Consider the following 19,194-nt stretch of genomic DNA (forward strand, 5'->3'; position numbering starts at 1 on the left):
AGTATATATAGATATGTGTGTATGTATTTGCTCACATGTCTATATATATACACTTATGTCAGCATGACAGTATGTATGTGGGCTTATTGCTGCCCATTCATACCCCTAGTTTTGTATGTATGTATGTGTATGTGTTTATAGATGTGCCCCAAGCATCTGTGAATATATATATATATATATATATATATGTAGAGGGAAGTGGTATAATTGTGTATATGTACTGTATATATATGTCTAGTGTATATATATATATATATATATATATATATTGGCCCTGTATGGCCAGAGGGGGGGGAGGTCATAGTGTTATGTGTGTATATGTGGATATGTCTGTATGCCCCTGTATTTACACACATTTCCATATATACTTACATTAGAGTTGGGTATATATATAATATATATAGATATGCCCCAATTGTCTTATATGTACTTATGTATGTGGCCAGTTATGTCCCCCAGTCACGGCGCCCCCCCCCCCCCCGCCTCCTTCTGCATACCTGCGGATGATGGCACCAGATGGCTAGATTGTCCAGCTTCTGGTCACTTCAGAAGATCAATAGATCCTTTTGAAACATCCCCAGCAGGGCTCCCTCACCATCTGTTCAGGGACTGTTTATGACATGGGTGTGTGTGTGGTGCCATGGTGTCTTTGGCTGTACAGATTCTGAGCCTCAGTGTCACGGCCATGGTCATGGTCGTGACTCCTGAACCGCATGCGGTTGTTAGCGGTTTTGGTTTGGTTGTCAATCACAGGTGAGGGCTGTGGTATTTGTCTCACCTGTGGTTGCCGCTTGCAACAGTATGTATCGTGGCAGCTTGCTATGTTGTGCATGCGGTTGCGTTTGGTCTGTGTGTGTGATGCACTTCCCCTTTAAGTGGTGTTTTCCTTCCCTGGTGTTGGAAGGGTTAACTCCCTTTCTGTGTGTGTGAGGCACTGGGTATGTCTGTGTGGGTGTGGCCTCTTAGGCCTATAAAGCCTCAGTGTTTGGCATGTGTCAGTGGGTTGCTTCAGCCATGCTTAGCTGGAGTAGCCTCCTGTGTATATAATCTGCCAGTGGGGGCCACCCTTGCGGCCATAGGTTTATCTGTGAAGTTTATGTCTTGATGTTCAGTTGATGTTTTCCTTTGTCTCTGTTTATTTGCAACTACGGATGTCCTGGTTACCTGTGTGTTATGTGTGCTGTGTCCTCTAGTTGTTCTGTGGACATTAGTAGTGCATGCATGGGTTCCAGTCAGCGTGGCTGTGACAGGTACGTGTGGAACTAGTAGTTCGCCTGTCATATCTGTATGTTGTATGTGTTTCCCCATTCCTTGTAGCTTGGCCAGTGAGACCCCTGTTCCTCCGTGTCCAGAAGGAACAGGCCGTCTTACCTTGACTCCTAGTTCAGGGACCGGTCGGAGGGTGAGTTAGGGATCCGAGGTTCCTGAGCATGGGCCCTCCTACCTTCAAGGTCGGCCCATGCAGCTAGGAGTTAGGGTCAGGTTAGGGACGCTTTAGGAGGTGACCTGCTCCCTAATCCTGTTGTCCTGGCCGAGCAGCCTAACATCTTCTGACATCGCACGGCTGAGGGTTTTCCCCATCCTCAGCCGTGACACTCAGGGGGCCAGTCAGTTATCTGCTGCAATCTGAGTGCATGCATTCCGTCACACGCACACAATGATGTCATTTCCCTACACCTTGGATGGAGAAAGGGGGGGGGGGGAGTGAAAGTGACATATATCAGTCCAAGACAAAGGGAAGCAGCTCTTGGAACTGGTCTACAAGGGGAGACACATGGGAGAGAGCAGCTTCATGATGTGCCCCTGGAGAAGGCCTAGTAACCCTGGAAGGGCTAAGTATACCTCTGCATCCGTAACCCCTTCACTGCTGCCCTGATTAACCCCTACCTGTCTAGCCCCTCACGTCCCCCTATATCCCCAACAATAGTAACCCCTTCCCTGCCACCAATACATCAATCCCTTTCCCTGCAGGCCCTGTCACCCCTTTTACCCCCTTCTGCTGACCTCCTGCAGCATTAACCTCAGACCTGTCTGCCTCTGCCCATATCCTTAACTCCTGCATTCCTGGTGTGCAGCCCCAGCATACCCTTGCTGGCTTGTAATATCCTGGTCCCCTGCAATAGCCCCAATTACTTTGACCCTGGGTTTACCCCTTTATGTCCACCACCCCCTGCACTGTGATTATCCCTACATTGCAGTGATTGTGTGGTTTACAGCCCCGCTTCAACCCTTGCATTGCTGGGCTGTATTAACCATGTATTCCCTGAACCTGTACCCCTGCCTGTATTTACCCTTACAACCCTGTGTCTGTGGCCTGCATTCACCCCTGCAGCACTACCGTTCCCTTTAGGGATAGTTTTTAGTCCAGGTTGGGAGGGCTGCTAATGTATGTGTGTGTGTACTGTATACAGTCATGTGAAAAAATTAGGACACCCTTTGAAAGCATGTGGTTTTTTGTAACATTTTTAATAAAAGGTTATTTCATCTCCGTTTCAACAATACAGAGAGATTAAAGTAATCCAACTAAACAAAGAAAACTGAAGAAAAGTCTTTTCAAGATCTTCTGTAAATGTCATTCTACAAAAATGCCTATTCTAACTGAGGAAAAAGATAGGACACCCTCACATGTATTCCCTCTTAAATTGGCTCAGATCTCACACAGGTATATCACACCAGGTGCACATAATTAGTAGATCGTTACTCTGCATGTTGAATGAGGCTTGCCCTATTTAAACCTCAGACATTTAGTTTGGTGTGCTCCTGACTGTTGAAGTGAGAGTGAGCACCATGGTGAGAGCAAAAGAGCTGTCAGAGGACTTCAGAAAAAAGATTGTAGCAGCCTATGAGTCTGGGAAGGGATTTAAAAAGATCTCAAAAGATTTTGAAATCAGCCATTCCACTGTCCGGAAGATAGTCTACAAGTGGAGGGCTTTCAAAACAACTGCCAACATGCCCAGGACTGGTCGCCCCAGCAAGTTCACCCCAAGAGCAGACCGCAAGATGCTAAAAGAGGTCTCCAAAAACCCTAAAGTGTCATCTCGAGAACTACAGCAGGCTCTGGCTACTGTTGATGTAGAAGTACATGCCTCTACAATCAGAAAGAGACTGTACAAGTTTAACTTGCATGGGAGGTGTGCAAGGAGGAAACCTTTGCTTTCCAAGAGAAACATCGAGGCCAGACTGACATTTGCCAGAGATAAAGTTGACAAAGACCAGGACTTCTGGAATAATGTTCTTTGGACAGATGAGTCCAAAATTGAATTATTTGGACACAACAGCAGAGGACATGTTTGGCGTAAACCAAACACAGCATTCCAAGAAAAGAACCTCATACCAACTGTGAAGCATGGAGGTGGAAGTGTCATGGTTTGGGGCTGCTTTGCTGCAGCAGGACCTGGTCAGCTCACCATCATAGAATCCACGATGAATTCTACTGTGTATCAGAAGGTGCTTGAAGAACATGTGAGACCATCAGTTAGAAAATTAAAGCTGAAGCGGAACTGGACCATGCAACATGACAATGACCCAAAACATACTAGTAAATCAACCAAAGATTGGCTGAAAAAGAAGAAATGGAGAGTCCTGGAATGGCCAAGTCAAAGTCCAGATTTGAATCCCATTGAGATGCTGTGGAGTGACTTGAAAAGGGCTGTACGTGCAAGAAACCCCTCAAACATCTCACAGCTGAAAAAGTTCTGCATTGAGGAGTGGGGTAAAATTTCCTCAGACCGATGTCGAAGACTGGTAGATGGCTACAAGAACCGTCTCACTGCAGTTATTTCAGCCAAAGGAGGTAACACTCGCTATTAGGGGCAAGGGTGTCCTATCTTTTTCCTCAGTTAGAATAGGCATTTTTGTAGAATGACATTTACAGAAGATCTTGAAAAGACTTTTCTTCAGTTTTCTTTGTTTAGTTGGATTACTTTAATCTCTCTGTATTGTTGAAACGGAGATGAAATAACCTTTTATTAAAAATGTTACAAAAAACCACATGCTTTCAAAGGGTGTCCTAATTTTTTCACATGACTGTAGTTAGTTTGTGGGTGGAACTTGGGATTGAATAGTGTATTTAGTGATGTATTTATGGTGCTGTATTGTGTGTATTGTGCATTGTAGGTTGATAATTGTTGAGGAAGGGTTGAGACGTATGCAAACACGTGCGGGCATGTATGGTATATATGCATACATTAACCAACGCATCATGGGATGATGTGCGCAGATGTGCCCAGGATCTGCGCACGTCTGCCCATGGTGATCCCCAGGGGCTCATGGTGGCCCCTGTGGGAAATGTGACCCCTTTTAATATATGTAGGGGCTTGTGCCCCCTTATAATGTAGGAGCTTGTGCCCCCTTATATCATCTGTGCCCCCTTATCTGTGAAATATATCTGTCCCTTATATTGGTGTATACATGTGTATGGATGTGCCCCATGCATCCATACACATGTATATTATGCAGTATTCCCCCCCTACACCTGAAACCAGGTGCATCGGTGTGAATGTGCCCCAAGCATTCACACCGATGCAATCTGGCTAATTGCATCAGAATGACCTGATGGATACAAAGAGCTCAGATTCAACAGAATCTGAGCCCTTTGTTGCAATTACCTCCAGCGCTGCTGGAGATAATTACGCATGATAGAAGGGGAGAAGCCTCCCCTCCTTCTGTTATGCGCATTCCAACAGTGCGAAATCCTGCTTGTGTTGTGGGGTCCTGGGGAGCCGGGGCATACCTATGCCATTGGTTCTGCGGGCCTCCACAAGATGGGATCACAGGGGGAAATCAGCCTGGGTACACATGAGTGGACAGGGATACGGTGCCATCAATAACAAGATGGTGCTTTGTCCACAGCACTCCAGTTATCCTAACCTAGTAGAGAGGCCATCCTAATCTGTTGGTGCAGAGGGATGTGTAGCAGAGGACGCGATCCTCTGAAGGTAGGGTGTTCAGACACCAGTGTTGGGATAACGAGGGGTCCTGTGAGATAAAGGGCAGGCCAATACCTTTCTCTACCCATGGGTCAAAGGTATTGGGGCTGGGAATTTTTACATTTAATTGCACTGTTAGGGGAGAAATTCCCCCGGGAGCGCCTGGTATTTTCTTCTGCCATAGGTGTGATTTTATATGGAGCGGAAGAAAAACCCAGGAGATGCCACAGAAGAGGCCAGCTATTCCCCCTGACACTCTTGTGAGGCTCCAGAGGATCCCACTGGATTTTGGCAACCAAGCGACCTCTGTCTAGAGGTGTTGATGGAAGACTGTGCCACAATCCAGCGGGAGCGTTATCTCAGACTCTGGAGGAAGACTTGGAGACGTTCGGGTGGAAGAGCATATTATCACTTGTTTCACCCAGTGAAACTTGTTCTGGTCATCGTCATCTACATTAGACTGTGTATCGGAGGGTCAAGGGACTTATTGACCAAATACACCAGAACCAGACAGAACTTTACCGAACTAACCGAAGGAGGAGGCTCAGGACATAACGCAAACATTGTTCCTGTAGCCAAATATTGTATGGACACACTTTGTTTTCTATGAGGGTTCGGGACGTATAACTTGTACTACCCTGAAACCCCATAGCACATTGTATTTATTGATTTTGTTTGTCGGTCGATTGTGTACCCATAGACACTCTAGGTGCAAATTTGTGACAGCCTATATTTGACTGTACACATTTGCATCCTATAGTTGTTTCCCATTGACACGGGGGGTCTGCGACCCACCTGTGTCTTTGGAGGTAGAGAGGAATGCCAGGTTGCGTGAGTCTCTATGGGTACAGACATATAATGGAATTTGGTAGTGTTGGGAGGGATGTGACATGTATTTTGTGTGAATGGGGATAAGGTTAGGTCACGATAGGGACAGGCATCCCTTGTTTGCCAATTGCCACCTTGAACCCTGGAATGGTGAAGTTCTTAAGGGAAGGGCTGGATGTGTAGTGTGGCGGAAGTGTTCTCCGCAGTAGAATTTAGGTACTATGACATCACCGCTTAAGTCTGGCCTGCCTTGTAAAGACCTATTAATCTGTCCACGAGAGAACCGCACCCATCAAGATGGAAACAGACGTTGGATAGAAGAAAGTTGGGACTGAGACTGTGAGGGTGAACCCGCTCCAGATGCCTTGGAGGCGGGCCATACCTGAAGATCGGCAGAACTACCGAGAGACTGTGGGGGTGTGGTCACTCCAAAGTGGGGGTGGCCGACACTAAAAGACTGCGAAAGAAAGGCCAGTTAAAGACTGTGAGGGTGAACCCGCTCCAGATTCCTTGGAGGCGGGCCATACCTGAAGATCGGCAGAACTACTGAGAGACTGTGGGGGTGTAGTCACTCCAAAGTGGGGGTGGCCGACACTAAAAGACTGTTAAAGAAAGGCCAGTTAAAGACTGTGAGGGTGAGCGTCATATCACTGCGCCGGCCCACGTGGATGATGGGGGCGCGCGCCCCCTGGTGGGTGGAATAAATATCCGGCGGCCCCGGCACTCAGTAGTTAGGGTCTGGGCCCCCACCTGGATGACAGCGCGGCCCCCCCCCCCTACGGCTGAAGAGCCCGACCAGACCACCCAAAGCTGCCCCCCAGAAGGACAGAGGGTCGGGACCCTTACTGACCTGGAGAAGAGAGCTCATCCTGCGCTCAGGCCGTGACCGGTCCCCCCCTCCTGAAGGAGAGTGCGATCGACGCTAAGGAGGAGCGGAGCAACCCCTTAGACGACGAGCAACAAACCATAAGTATCATCCCCCGAACGTTTATACCCTGTTCCCCCTCTGGTTAACCCCTGCCATACCCCTATGGAATACCCTGTTCCCCCTCTGGTTAACCCCTGCCATACCCCTATTCCCCGGGTTAACCCCTGACCCTCCACCACACAACCCTTCTCCTCCCTGATTAACCCTCTGATAAACCCTATAATACACTGGTTAACCCGTGCTTACCCTTGCCCCTGATTACATTGTGGACTGGCACATTGTGGACTGGTCCCTGATTAACCCCTGGTGGCAACCCCTGTAATCCCTGCCACACAACCCCCCCCCTCACTGTACACTTGCAGAGTATTAACCCCTGCATTACTGTACAGCCCTGATCCCCGATACTCTGCTTACACCCCTGCAAGACCACTGTAAACCCTTGTCGTACCCCACGGAAAGAGATCCATCTTCGTTGGAGATACATAGAAGTCCGGCTGGTCAGGAAGAAGCGATCCGGAAGAAAAGGACTTCTTTCAAGCAGCTGCAAGGGACGGAAAAGTACAGCACCAACAAGAAGATGGAGGCTCAGAAAAATGTCACTGCATCGCTCAAGTGATTGCGAGGGGGAAGAGGACACGTCACTGAAGGAGATCCATCTTCGTGGGAGCAGCGTACAAGTCCGGCTGGTCGGGAAGAAGCGATCCGGGAAAATTGACTTTTTTATATAAGAGCAGGCCAGAGTACCTCGGGAACTGGAGGCGCCCAGATCGTCCCTGGCCAACACTTTCCAGGTGTGGTCCCCATGATGGAAAGAAGGGACGAACCCAAAAAAGGTGCAGAGTGTGTCACAGGAGGGGGATACGGAAGGACACACTCAATGTGACACGTGCCCTGATAATCCGGGCCTCTGCATTATTGGTTGCTTCAGGAAGAACTACACTTCCATGGAGTACAAAATGCATATCCCAATGTAGCCACTGACAATCAGATTTTAAAAAAAATATGGTTCTCAGACTTGAGACACCAAAAAAAATGGTAAAACCTAAAATAATTAAAAAAAATATACAAATTAAGTATCTCCACGTCGGTAATAATCTCCTCTATAAAAATACCCCATGACCTAACCCCCCAGATTAACACGGCCAAAAAATAAATAAATAATAAAACGGTGCAAAAAAAGATTTTTTTGTCACCTTACATAACAAAAAAAGTCATATAGCCCCCAAAATAGTGCCAATAAAACCGTCCCCTCATCCCACAAAAAATGAGCTCCTACCTAATACAATCGGCTAGAAAAAAAAATAAAAAATGACTCTTAGACTTTAGAGATACAAACATTTTTTTGGGGTATCAAAAAGGATAATATAGTCTAAAACCTAAATAATTGTAAAATAGTAGACTTATTAGGTATCGCCGCATCCGTAAAAATCTCCTCTCTAAAAATACCCCATGACCTAACCCGCCAGATTAACACAGTCCAAAAAAAAACTAAAACGGTGCAATAAAAGAACTTTTTTTCTGACCTTACATAACAAAAAGTTTAATAGCAAGCGATCAAAAAGTCATATAGCCCCCAAAATAGTGCCAATAAAACCATCCCCTCATCCCGCAAAAAATGAGCCCCTACATAAGATAATCGGCTAAAATACAAAAATAATGACTCTTAGACTTTAGAGATACAAAAATAATTTCTTTGTATCAAAAAGGATAATATAGTCTAAAACCTAAATAATTGGGCACTTTTCCATTTCCATCCGTTTTTTCGAGTAACAAAGCAAGGGTTAACAACCAAACAAAACTTTATATTAATTACTCTGATACTGCAGTTTACAGAAATGCCACATTTGTGGTCGTAAACTGCAGTATCACTAAAAGGCAGGACGCAAAAGGAAAAGACCGACATGCTTTCTGGAAGGCAGATTTTGAGGGCCTTTTTTATTGTCACCATGTCCCTTTTGAAGCCCCCCTGATGCACCCCTAGAGTAGAAACTCCCTAAAAGTGACCCCATCTAAGAAACTACACCCCTCAAGGTATTCAAAACTGATTTTAAAAACGTTATTAACCCTTTAGGTGTTCCTCAACAGTTAATGGCAAATGCAGATGAAATTTCAGAATTTCAATTTTTGGTAACCTTACCTCACAAAAATATAATATAGAGCAACCAAAAATCATATGTACCCTAAAAATAGTCCCAACAAAACAGTGACCTTATCCTGTAGTTTCCAAAATGGGGTCACTTTTAGGGAGTTTCTACTCCAGGGGTGCATCAGGGGGGTTGAAAAAGGACACGGTGTAAATAAACCGGTCCATAAAAATCAGCCCTCCAAAAACCACATGGCACTCCTTTCCCTCTACGCCCCGCCGTGTGGCCGCACAGTAGTGTACGACCACATATGGGGTGTTTCTGTAAACGGCAGAGTCAGGGCAATAAAGATACAGTCTTGTTTGGCTGTTAACCCTTGCTTTGTTTGTGGAAAAAATTGGTTAAAATGGAAAATTTGGCAAAAAAATGAAATTTTCTAATTTCATCCCCATTTGCCAATAACTCTTGTGCAACACCTAAAGGGTTAACAAAGTTCGTAAAATCAGTTTTGAATACCTTGAAGGGTGTAGCTTCTTAGATGGGGTCACTTTTATGGAGTTTCTACTCTAGGGGTGCATCAGGGGGGCTTCAAATGGGACATGGTGTCCAAAAAACTGTCCAGCAAAATCTGCCTTCCAAAAACCATATGGCGCACCTTTCCCTCTCCGCCCTACTGTGTGTCCGTACAGTAGTGTACGACCACATATTGGGTGTTTCTGCAAACGGCAGAATCAGGGCAATAAAGATACGGTCTTGTTTCTCTGTTAACCCTTGCTTTGTTAGTGGAAAAAATTGGTTAAAAAAGAAAATTTGCCCAAAAAATGAAATTCTCAAATTTCATCCCCATTTGCCAATAACTCTTGTGCAACACCTAAAGGGTTAACAAAGTTCATAAAATCAGTTTTGAATACCTTGAAGGGTGTAGCTTCTTAGATGGGGTCACTTTTATGGAGTTTCTACTCTAGGGGTGCATCAGGGGGGCTTCAAATGGGACATGGTGTCAAAAAAACAGTCCAGCAAAATCTGCCTTCCAAAAACCATACGGCGAACCTTACCTCTACGCCCTACTGTGTGCCCGTACAGTAGTTTACGGCCACATATTGTGTGTTTCTGCAAACTATCGGGGCAATAAATATAGAGTTTTGTTTGGCTGTTAACTATTGCTTTGTTACTGGAAAAAAATGGATTAAAATGGAAAATTTGCCCAAAAATCAAAATTATGAAATGTTGTCTCTATTTGCCATTAACTCTTGTGGAACACCTAAAGGGTTAACGACGTTTGTGAAATCAGTTTTGAATAGCTTGAGGGGTGTAGTTTCTAGAAATGCATTTTTGTGTGGTTTCTATTATGTAAGCCTCGCAAAGTGACTTCAGACCTGAACTGGTCCCTATAATTAGTTTTTTTTCAAGATTTGCTTCTAAATTTCTAAGCCTTGTAACATCCCCCAAAAATAAAATATAATTTCCAAAATGATCCAAACATGAAGTAGACATATGGGGAATGTAAAGTAATAACTATTTTTGGAGGTATTACTATGTATTATAGAAGTAGAGAAATTGAAACTTGGAAATTTTCTATTTTTTACAAAATTTTGCTAAATTTAGAATTTTCTTAACTTCATTTTACCAGTATCATTAAGTACAATATGTGATGAAAAAACAATCTTAGGATGGCCTGGATAAGTCAAAGCGTTTTAAAGTTATTACCACTTAAAGTGACACTGGTCAGATTTGCAAAAAATGGCCTGGTCCTTAAGGTGAAATAAGGCTGTGTCCCAAAGGGGTTAAACGGCCTTAAACTGATCACCAGGCCCACAATTTAATTAAGGTTTTACGCACAAAACCAAAGTAAAAAAATCAAATTTATAGGATAAATTGATTGAAAACATTCTTTCCTGTATATTTACTTGTATATAAAGTGCTGCCAAAAATTACAAGGAAGAGGCACTATGATACAACCTGTATATCACATAAAGGAGGGCCTCATTCACATTGAGTTGTGGGCCTGCAGGTGAGCTGACCCTGTAAAAGATTACATTGCGGGCCTGCAGGTGAGTTGACCCTGTAAAATATTTTAGGTTTGGCCCTGCAAGTGAGCTGATCCGGTAAAAGATTTGAGTTGCGGGCCTGCAGGTGAGCTGACCCTGTAAAAGATTTGAGTTGCAGGCTTGCAGGTGAGCGGACCCTCTAAAAATTATATGTCATGCATTGCTGGATCAATATGCCACTTGCAAAATCTTAAACATTACTATGGACCCTTTAACACAGATAAAGTTGGAGAGGTGCTCGCCATTTAAATGGGTGATGAGCAGCATCCCTTTCCTAGGCATACATCTCACTCCTAAATAGAGATGTCCCGAACTATTCGCCGGCGAACAGTTCCCGGCAAACATCGCTTGTTCGTGTTTGCCGTGGCGAGCAAACATATGCAATGTTCGGTCCGCCCCCTATATGTCATCATTGAGCAAACTTTGACCTTGTACCTCACAGTCAGCAGACACATTTCAGCCAATCAGCAGCATACCCTCCCTCCCAGACCCTCCCACCTCCTAGAAAAAAGCAAGGACAGCATCCATCTTAGATTCATTCAGAAGCTGCAGTGTTAGTGAGAGCAGGGACAGGGCAGCTACTGCTGATTTAATAGGGAAATCAATAGCTAGGCCAGTGTATTCAGTGTCCACTCCAGTCCTTAAAGACTCATCTGATCTGCTGTAAGGACAGCATCCTGACAGCACCCCAAAAAGCCCTTTTAGGGCTAGTACATCAGTCTGCGTTTTTTTTCTTTCTCTGTAATCTAATTGCAGTTGCTTGCCAGCGTGTGAGTCAGGCCCACAGCGTATACTGTGCCCACTACTGCCAGTGTCCAGTGCCACCACTCATATCTGGTGTCACAGTAGCTTGCATTTAAAAAACAACAAGAATTTTTTCACTGTAATATAATTTCAGTTGCCTGCAAGCGTGTGTGTAAGGCCTACAGCGTGTACTCTGCCCACTACTGCCAGTGCACAGTTGCACCACTCATATCTGGTGTCACAGCAGCTTGCATTTAAAAAAGAAAAAAAAAAATGTTTCACTGTAATATAATTGCAGTTTTCTGAAGCGTGTGTGTCAGGCCTACAGCGTGTACTGTGCCCACTACTGCCAGTGCCCAGTTGCACCACTCATATCTGGTGTCACAGTAGCTTGCATTTAAAATAAAAATAAAATTTTCACTGTAATATAATTGCAGTTGCCTGCAAGCGTGTGTGTCAGGCCTACAGTGTGTACTGTGCCCACTTCTGCCAGTGCCCAGTGCCACCACTCATATCTGGTGTCACAGTAGCTTGGACGCATAGTACAACTAATCGAAAAAAAAATGACAGGCAGAGGCAGGCCACCCCGCAGGGGCCGTCGTGGTGCTATGATTTCCTTTGGCCCTAGAATAATGCCCAGTGTTCAGAGGCCACGTACTCTGAACTCGAAAAGTTCTAAGGACATAGTTGACTGGCTAACACAGGAAACCCAATCTTCTACAGCTTCCGCTTGGAACCTTGGCGCACCATCCTCCAGCTCAGCTTCGGGCACCTCTCAAGTTACCACTCGCCCGCCTGCCGCCGCCACCAACACTAGTACCACAGCTGCTTCACTTGATCTGTCAGAGGAGTTATTTACACATCAGTTGGAAGAAATGAGTCAGGCAGCATTACACACATGGACGTACGGTGTGATGATGATGATGTTGCACCCGCTGCTGCTTCCTTTGCTGAGTTGTCAGATACAAGTGAAGTGGTTGATGATGACGATCTGTCCATGGATGTAACGTGGGTGCCCGCTCGAAGAGAAGAAGAACAGGGGGAAAGTTCAGATGGGGAGACAGAGAGGAGGAGGAGGAGACGAGTTGGAAGCAGGGGGAGGTCGTCGCAAGGAGCTAGTGGCACAGTCAGACAGCATGTATCGGCACCCGGGGTCAGCCAGACAGCACGCCAATCAACGCATGCTGTTGCCACCACCAGAATGCCGTTATTGCAAAGCTCAGCAGTGTGTCATTTTTTTTTGTGTGTCTGCCTCTGATAACGGCGATGCCATTGGCAACCTGTGCAAAAAGAAACTGAGTCGTGGGAAGTCCAACACCCACCTAGGTACAACTGCCTTGCCTTGCCCCCTCTCAACCATCCGCCACTCCGCCTCTCACCTTCAGCAGTTCCTGCTCATCTGCCCACAGTCAGGTGTCTGTTAAGGAAATGTTTGAGCGTAAGAAGCCAATGTCACAGAGTCACCCCCTTGCCCGGCGTCTGACAGCTGGCTTGTCGGAACTCTTAGCCCGCCAGCTTTTACCATACAAGCTGGTGGAGTCTGAGGCCTTCAAAAAATTTGTAGCTATTGGGACACCACAGTGGAAGGTACCCGGACGAAATTTATTTTCACAAAAAACAATCCCCAACCTGTACTCTATTGTGGAAAAGGAAGTCATGGCATGTCTGGCACACAGTGTTGGGGCAAGGGTGCATCTGACCACTGATACCTGGTCTGCAAAGCACGGTCAGGGCAGGTATATCACGTACACTGAGCATTGGGTAAACCTGCTGACGGCTGCCAAGCATGGAATGTGTGGCTCTGCAGAGGAGTTGGTGACACCTCCACAACTTGCAGTCAGGCCTGCTGCCACCTCCTCTACTCCTCCTACTTCATCCTGATCGCTAACCTCCTCGGCTGAGTCCTCTTCTGCTGCTGCATCTTGCTCCACATCAACTGCACCCCCCAGCTCCCCAGGGGCTATTCCACATCCTGGATACGACAGTGTCACCCCGTCTTGGGGTTGACTTGCCTGAAAGACAAGCACTCCTGTCCGCCCTGAACGCACAGGTGGATCAGTGGCTGACTCCGCACCAACTGGAGATCGGCAAAGTGGTGACAACGGAAGCAATTTGTTGGCGGCATTGAATTTGGGCAAGTTGACATATGTGCCGTGCATGGCACATGTGTTGAATCTGATCGTACAACGATTTGTGCATAAGTACCCAGGCTTACAGGACGTCCTCAAGCAGGCCAGGAAGGTGTGTGGCCATTTAAGGTGTTCCTACACGGCCATGGCGCACTTTTCAGATATTCAGCGGCGAAACAACATGCCAGTGAGGCGCTTGATTTGAGACAGCCCGACACGTTGGAATTTAACACTCCTAATGTTCAACCGCCTGCTCCAACAAGAAATGCCATCAACGAGTATTTGTATGACCGGGCTGCTAGGACAGCCTCTGCAGAGCTGGGTATTTTTTGCCACGTTACTGGATGCTCATGCGCAATGCCTGTAGGCTCATGCGTCCTTTTGAGGAGGTGACAAACCTAGTCAGTCGCACCGAAGGCAACATCAGCGACATCATCCCATTTGTTTTCTTCTTGGAGCGTGCCCTGCAAAGAGTGCTGGATCAGGCCGTAGATGAGCGGGAAGAGGAAGAGGAAGAGTTGTGGTCACCAACACCACCAGAAACAGCCTTATCAGCATCGCTTGCTGGACCTGCGGCAACACTGGAAGAGGAGTCTGAGGAAGAGGAGTCAGAGGAGGAATGTGGCTTTGAGGAGGAGGAAGACCAACCTCAGCAGGCATCCCAGGGTGCTCGTTGTCACCTATCTGGTACCCGTGGTGTTGTACGTGGCTAGGGGGAAGAACAGACCTTCAATGAGATCAGTGAGGACGAGGAACGGGACATGAGTAGCTCGGCATCCAACCTTGTGCAAATGTGGTCTTTCATGCTGTCATGCCTGTTGAGGGACCCTCGTATAAAAAGGCTGAAGGAGAACGACCTGTACTGGGTGGCCACGCTACTAGACCCCCGGTATAAGCAGAAAGTGCCTGAAATGTTACCGAATTACCAGAAGTCGGAAAGGATGCAGCAGTTCCAAAACAAGTAAAAAGTATGCTTTACACAGCGTATAAGGGTGATGTCACAGTACAACAGGAATCTAACAGGGGAAGAGGTGAAAGTAATCCTCCTCCTACCACGACCACGCCGGCAAGGACAGGACGCTTTACAGACGTGTTGTTGATGGAGGACATGCAGAGCTTTTTAAGTCCTACGTATCGCCACAACCCTTCGGGGTCCACCCTCAGAGAACGACTAGACTGACAGGTAGCAGACTACCTCGCTTAAATGCAGATATCAACAATCTGAGGAGCGATGAACCCCTTGACTACTGGGTGTGCAGGCTTGACCTGTGGCCTGAGCTATCCCAATTTGCGATAGAACTTCTGGCCTGCCCCGGCTTCAAGTGTTCTGTCACAAAGGACCTTCAGCGCAGCAGGTGGTATTGTCACTGAGAAGAGAAGTCGCCTAGGTCAAAAAAGTCTAGATTACCTTACCTTTATTAAGATGAATGAGGCATGGATCCCGAAGGGACTGACAGTGGGGGTTACATTTGACTAAAAAAGGCCTGATGAGATGCCTTGGGCTAAAAATGGTCCACACACTGCTGTATTTAATCTCTGCATGCCGGATGACTTGCATGACTTCTCCGCCATCAACTAGGGTTCAAGCCGCAATGTTTTAGTGCACTTTAGTGCACTTTCTGCCTGGAAAACATCAATACCAAATTTTTCAGGCATGTGTACATGCCTAATTTTTCTGGCCTCTGGTGCTGCACTGTGGCTGCAAAACCAAAACAAAAAAAAAGGCACATACATGTGTCAATTCCCCTTCGTGATCGTTACCTTGTTGTGGTGAAGGGGCTTGCGTATCACAATGAAGCGATCACCTCTAGGAGTGTGTTGGCAATGGCAATGTTGGCACACCCCAGATGAGATAAGGTCGTTGCTTCATTGTGAACAGACCAAAAGCGATCGGCTGGATAATTTTGCATAGAAAAAAACATACTTTTTTTTGTGATCATCTAAGGTGATCATTAAAGCCCACTAGGCCAACAATGGGCCCACACTGCAGAATCATTGTTTTCTGGGTCACTTAACTGTCACTGAACTACCTCAGCACGACCATAGGCTTTGAAAAACCACCATTGACTGCAATCTCCCAAACGTGCGCACGAGCACAGTCATCACTACACCAAGATTGACGCATAGAGGAAAAAAATGTATGTCATAAGTGTGTCAACTATTGACAACTCTTTGCGGTTGTCTAAACTCTATTCCATACACGTTCCTTGATAGGGGACGTAACAGGGATTAAACTGATAGGAATAGTACTACTTAACATACCACTCATATCTGGTAGCACAGTACATTGCACGGCGCACGCGCAGTGCCCCCAATTGGAAGTAAGAGGACCGACCAAGCATCTTTTTCCATCTCCCAGTTCCTAAAATCTATTCCATACACCGGCCCCTGATAGGGGATGTGGCAAATCCAACCTCACCACTGGGTTTTGGAGGGGCCTGTTTACCAGCCTCTTGCCTCAGGATTATGGCCCATACTAACTTTAAAGGAGAAGATAGACCGGCCGCACAGCTTAAATTTGTCTTTGGAATTGTATTTTATGTTATGTGAGGGTACCCAGATAGCTCATTTTATTGTATTCGTGTAGTCTGAGTGCCATTCACCTAATAATATGCACTCAGACTTGAGCTATCTGGGGATATGTTAAATGTCTGTGTTTACTGTAAGGGTGTGACAATGTATGTTTAAATGGTGATTTCTGTCCTGTTGTCTCCACATGTGTATTGGCGATTTCCCTTTGTCCTGAGATAATTGAATTGCTCGTCGGGTGTCTCCAGGGCAGAGAGGAGGAAACCATGATGCATTGTGGGGATGTATTGTGTCTGTGTATCCTGAATTGCTACATATCTGTCCTGTGTCACAGTCTTCTTTCTGGTCCCCTAGGGGCGTGTCCACCAGATGGGGACCTGCATAAATACGGGTGGGTAGCCCTCAATAAAGTGTGGCTGCTTTATATCTTCATGAAGTTTTGGCTCATGTTTGGGGAATGTGATAACTACACTCTTGGGGATTGCTATATCACAATACTCCCCTGAGTATAAGCTCTTGTAAGAGCTTGTTCATGGTTCCTGCTCTCTGGATGTAGGAGAGGTTCACCCACTGGAAGCTGAAGCCCGGTCTTGGGTCCAGCGTGGGTGGAGGACGGTGAGACCCCAACCAAGCTGCGGCGGTTCGTGGAGTCTGCAGTGCGTACGGTGTCAAGTGGAGTGCTTGGAGTCCTCGGAAAGCACTAGGAGCATCTATCGATGGAGGTACCCGGTCGGGGTGCCAGGAGATCCGTTACATTGGTGGCAGCAGTGGGATGGCGTCCTAGTGAGAGGAGAAGCAGCTCGGAGACACCGTTCGTGGATTTTACAATTGAGGGCAACGCTAGTATCCGTACAGCGCCCCTGGCAACAGCAATATGGATGCCGTTGGTTCCTGCACAGCATTCCATGAGGAAGATCACCCAGATTACAGGGATGCTGAGCGGAAAGGCGTATGGCACCAGGCCCTGGAGGACGTGCAGCGTTGGAGGGGTGAGAGTCTTCCCAGTGAGGAGCAGAGATTATGAATGTGATTGGCGCTGCGACTACCTCTACTGGGAGAGCAACCATTGATGGAGTGGGTGTCAGAGCTTGAGACACTGGTATGGCAGGAAACCTGGCTGGATGACGCTTACCAAGCACTATGGTGGGACACAGTACGACAGTATCCATGGATGGAGGAGTACGCCAAGCCCGAAGGTGAGGAATATAATTGCCCTGGTTTATTGTGGGAGTCTTTTGAAGACATTGACTTTGGGAGCACAGAAGAGTCTAGATTTTGGGACATTACAGACTACAGGTGGGATTTGCACAATTGGCCTACAACTAGTGGGGTGAGGGCAAATCTGACCTTTCTGGTCCAAAGGGAGTGGGAGCTGGAGCAAGATTATCAACAGTTGTTTCGCTCCATTCAAGCCCAGCGCAAGATACAAGACAGTTGGATACCAGGCCCAGACCTGCAGACCTACCCCTGGCAAGTCACAGCTGAGGTATCCCCTACTTCCTCACCAACTGTGGAGATAGGGGACTTCATAGACTGGTACTGGGAGGAACCCCAATCGGCAGGTGGAGACGGGACCGTAGTCACTCCACCGTCCCAACAGGGTGGCTGGGCAGGCGGCCCAGATCCCCAACTGCCACGGGGAGTACAGGGAGAGGAGATTGTCGGTCCCTCATCTCTGCAACAACCAGAATCACTGGTAGTGGAGACAGCCGGTCTCACTACCCAGTGGCAGTATACTCTACAGGGAGAGGAGACAGTTGGTCTCTCTCCCCAGCGGCAGATGGGGTATCCAGAGGAGGGGGTAAGTGATAGCCCCCCTCCACAGCGCTCTCCCAGCCCAATACTGAGGGTAGTGGGTAAGGCTTTAAACCCCACTAACCCCTCTCCAGCAGAAGAGCTGGCATCAGAGCAGAGCGCCGCTGGCCTCTGCTCTAACCGTTCATTTACTACCCAGCAGGAGTTGGCACCATGCACCCCAGCTGAAGCGCGGGCATCAGGGCAGAGCGCCGCTGGCCTCTGCCCTCCCCTATCCTCTTCTTCAGAGCTGGACTTCCCACAGGCTACCCCAGTGGAAGAGCTGGCATCTGGGCAGAGCGCAGTCGGCCTCTGCCCACCAAGTACCTACAGCTCCAAGCTAGAGAACCACAAGGAAGCAAGGAGTCGCAGATGCCCACTCAACAGCTGGGGACATACAGAACAGAGCCAGGCCCCAAGATTCAACAGGTCCAGTATTGGGTTGTGGTTGGACTGCCAGACTAACTCAGGTACTGACCGTGAGGTCAGGTATCTGGTTAGTCTTCCCTGGGAGGGGGAGATGTGTGGCGAAACCAACCTCGCCACTGGGTTTTGGAGGGGCCTGTTTACCAGCCTCTTGCCTCAGGATTATGGCCCATACTATTGTTAAAGGAGAAGACAGATTGGCCGCACAGATTAAATCTGTCTTTGGAATTGTATTTTATGTTATGTGAGGGTACCCAGATAGCTAATTTTATTGTATTCGTGTAGTCTGAGTGCCATTCACCTAATAATATGCACTCAGACTTGAGCTATCTGGGGATATGTTAAATGTCTGTGTTTACTGTAAGGGTGTGACATGGTATGTTTAAATGGTGATTTCTGTCCTGTTGTCTCCACATGTGTATTGGCGATTTCCCTTTGTCCTGAGAGATAATTGAATTGCTCCTCGGGTGTCTCCAGGGCAGAGAGGAGGAAACCATGATGCATTGTGGGGATGTATTGTGTCTGTGTACCCTGAATTGCTACATATCTGTCCTGTGTCACAGTCTTCCTTCTGGTCCCCTAGGGGCATGTCCACCAGATGGGGACCTGCAAAAAATACGGGCGGGTAGCCCTCAATAAAGTGTGGCTGCTTTATACCTTCATGAAGTTTTGGCTCATGAAGTTTTGAACGCTCATGCACAATGGCTGTAGGCATATGCGTCCTTTTGTGGTGGTGACAAACCTGGTCAGTCAAAC

The sequence above is a fragment of the Bufo gargarizans genome, chromosome 1 (genome assembly GCF_014858855.1).
Source record: "Bufo gargarizans isolate SCDJY-AF-19 chromosome 1, ASM1485885v1, whole genome shotgun sequence".
Classification (NCBI taxonomy): Eukaryota; Metazoa; Chordata; class Amphibia; order Anura; family Bufonidae; genus Bufo; species Bufo gargarizans.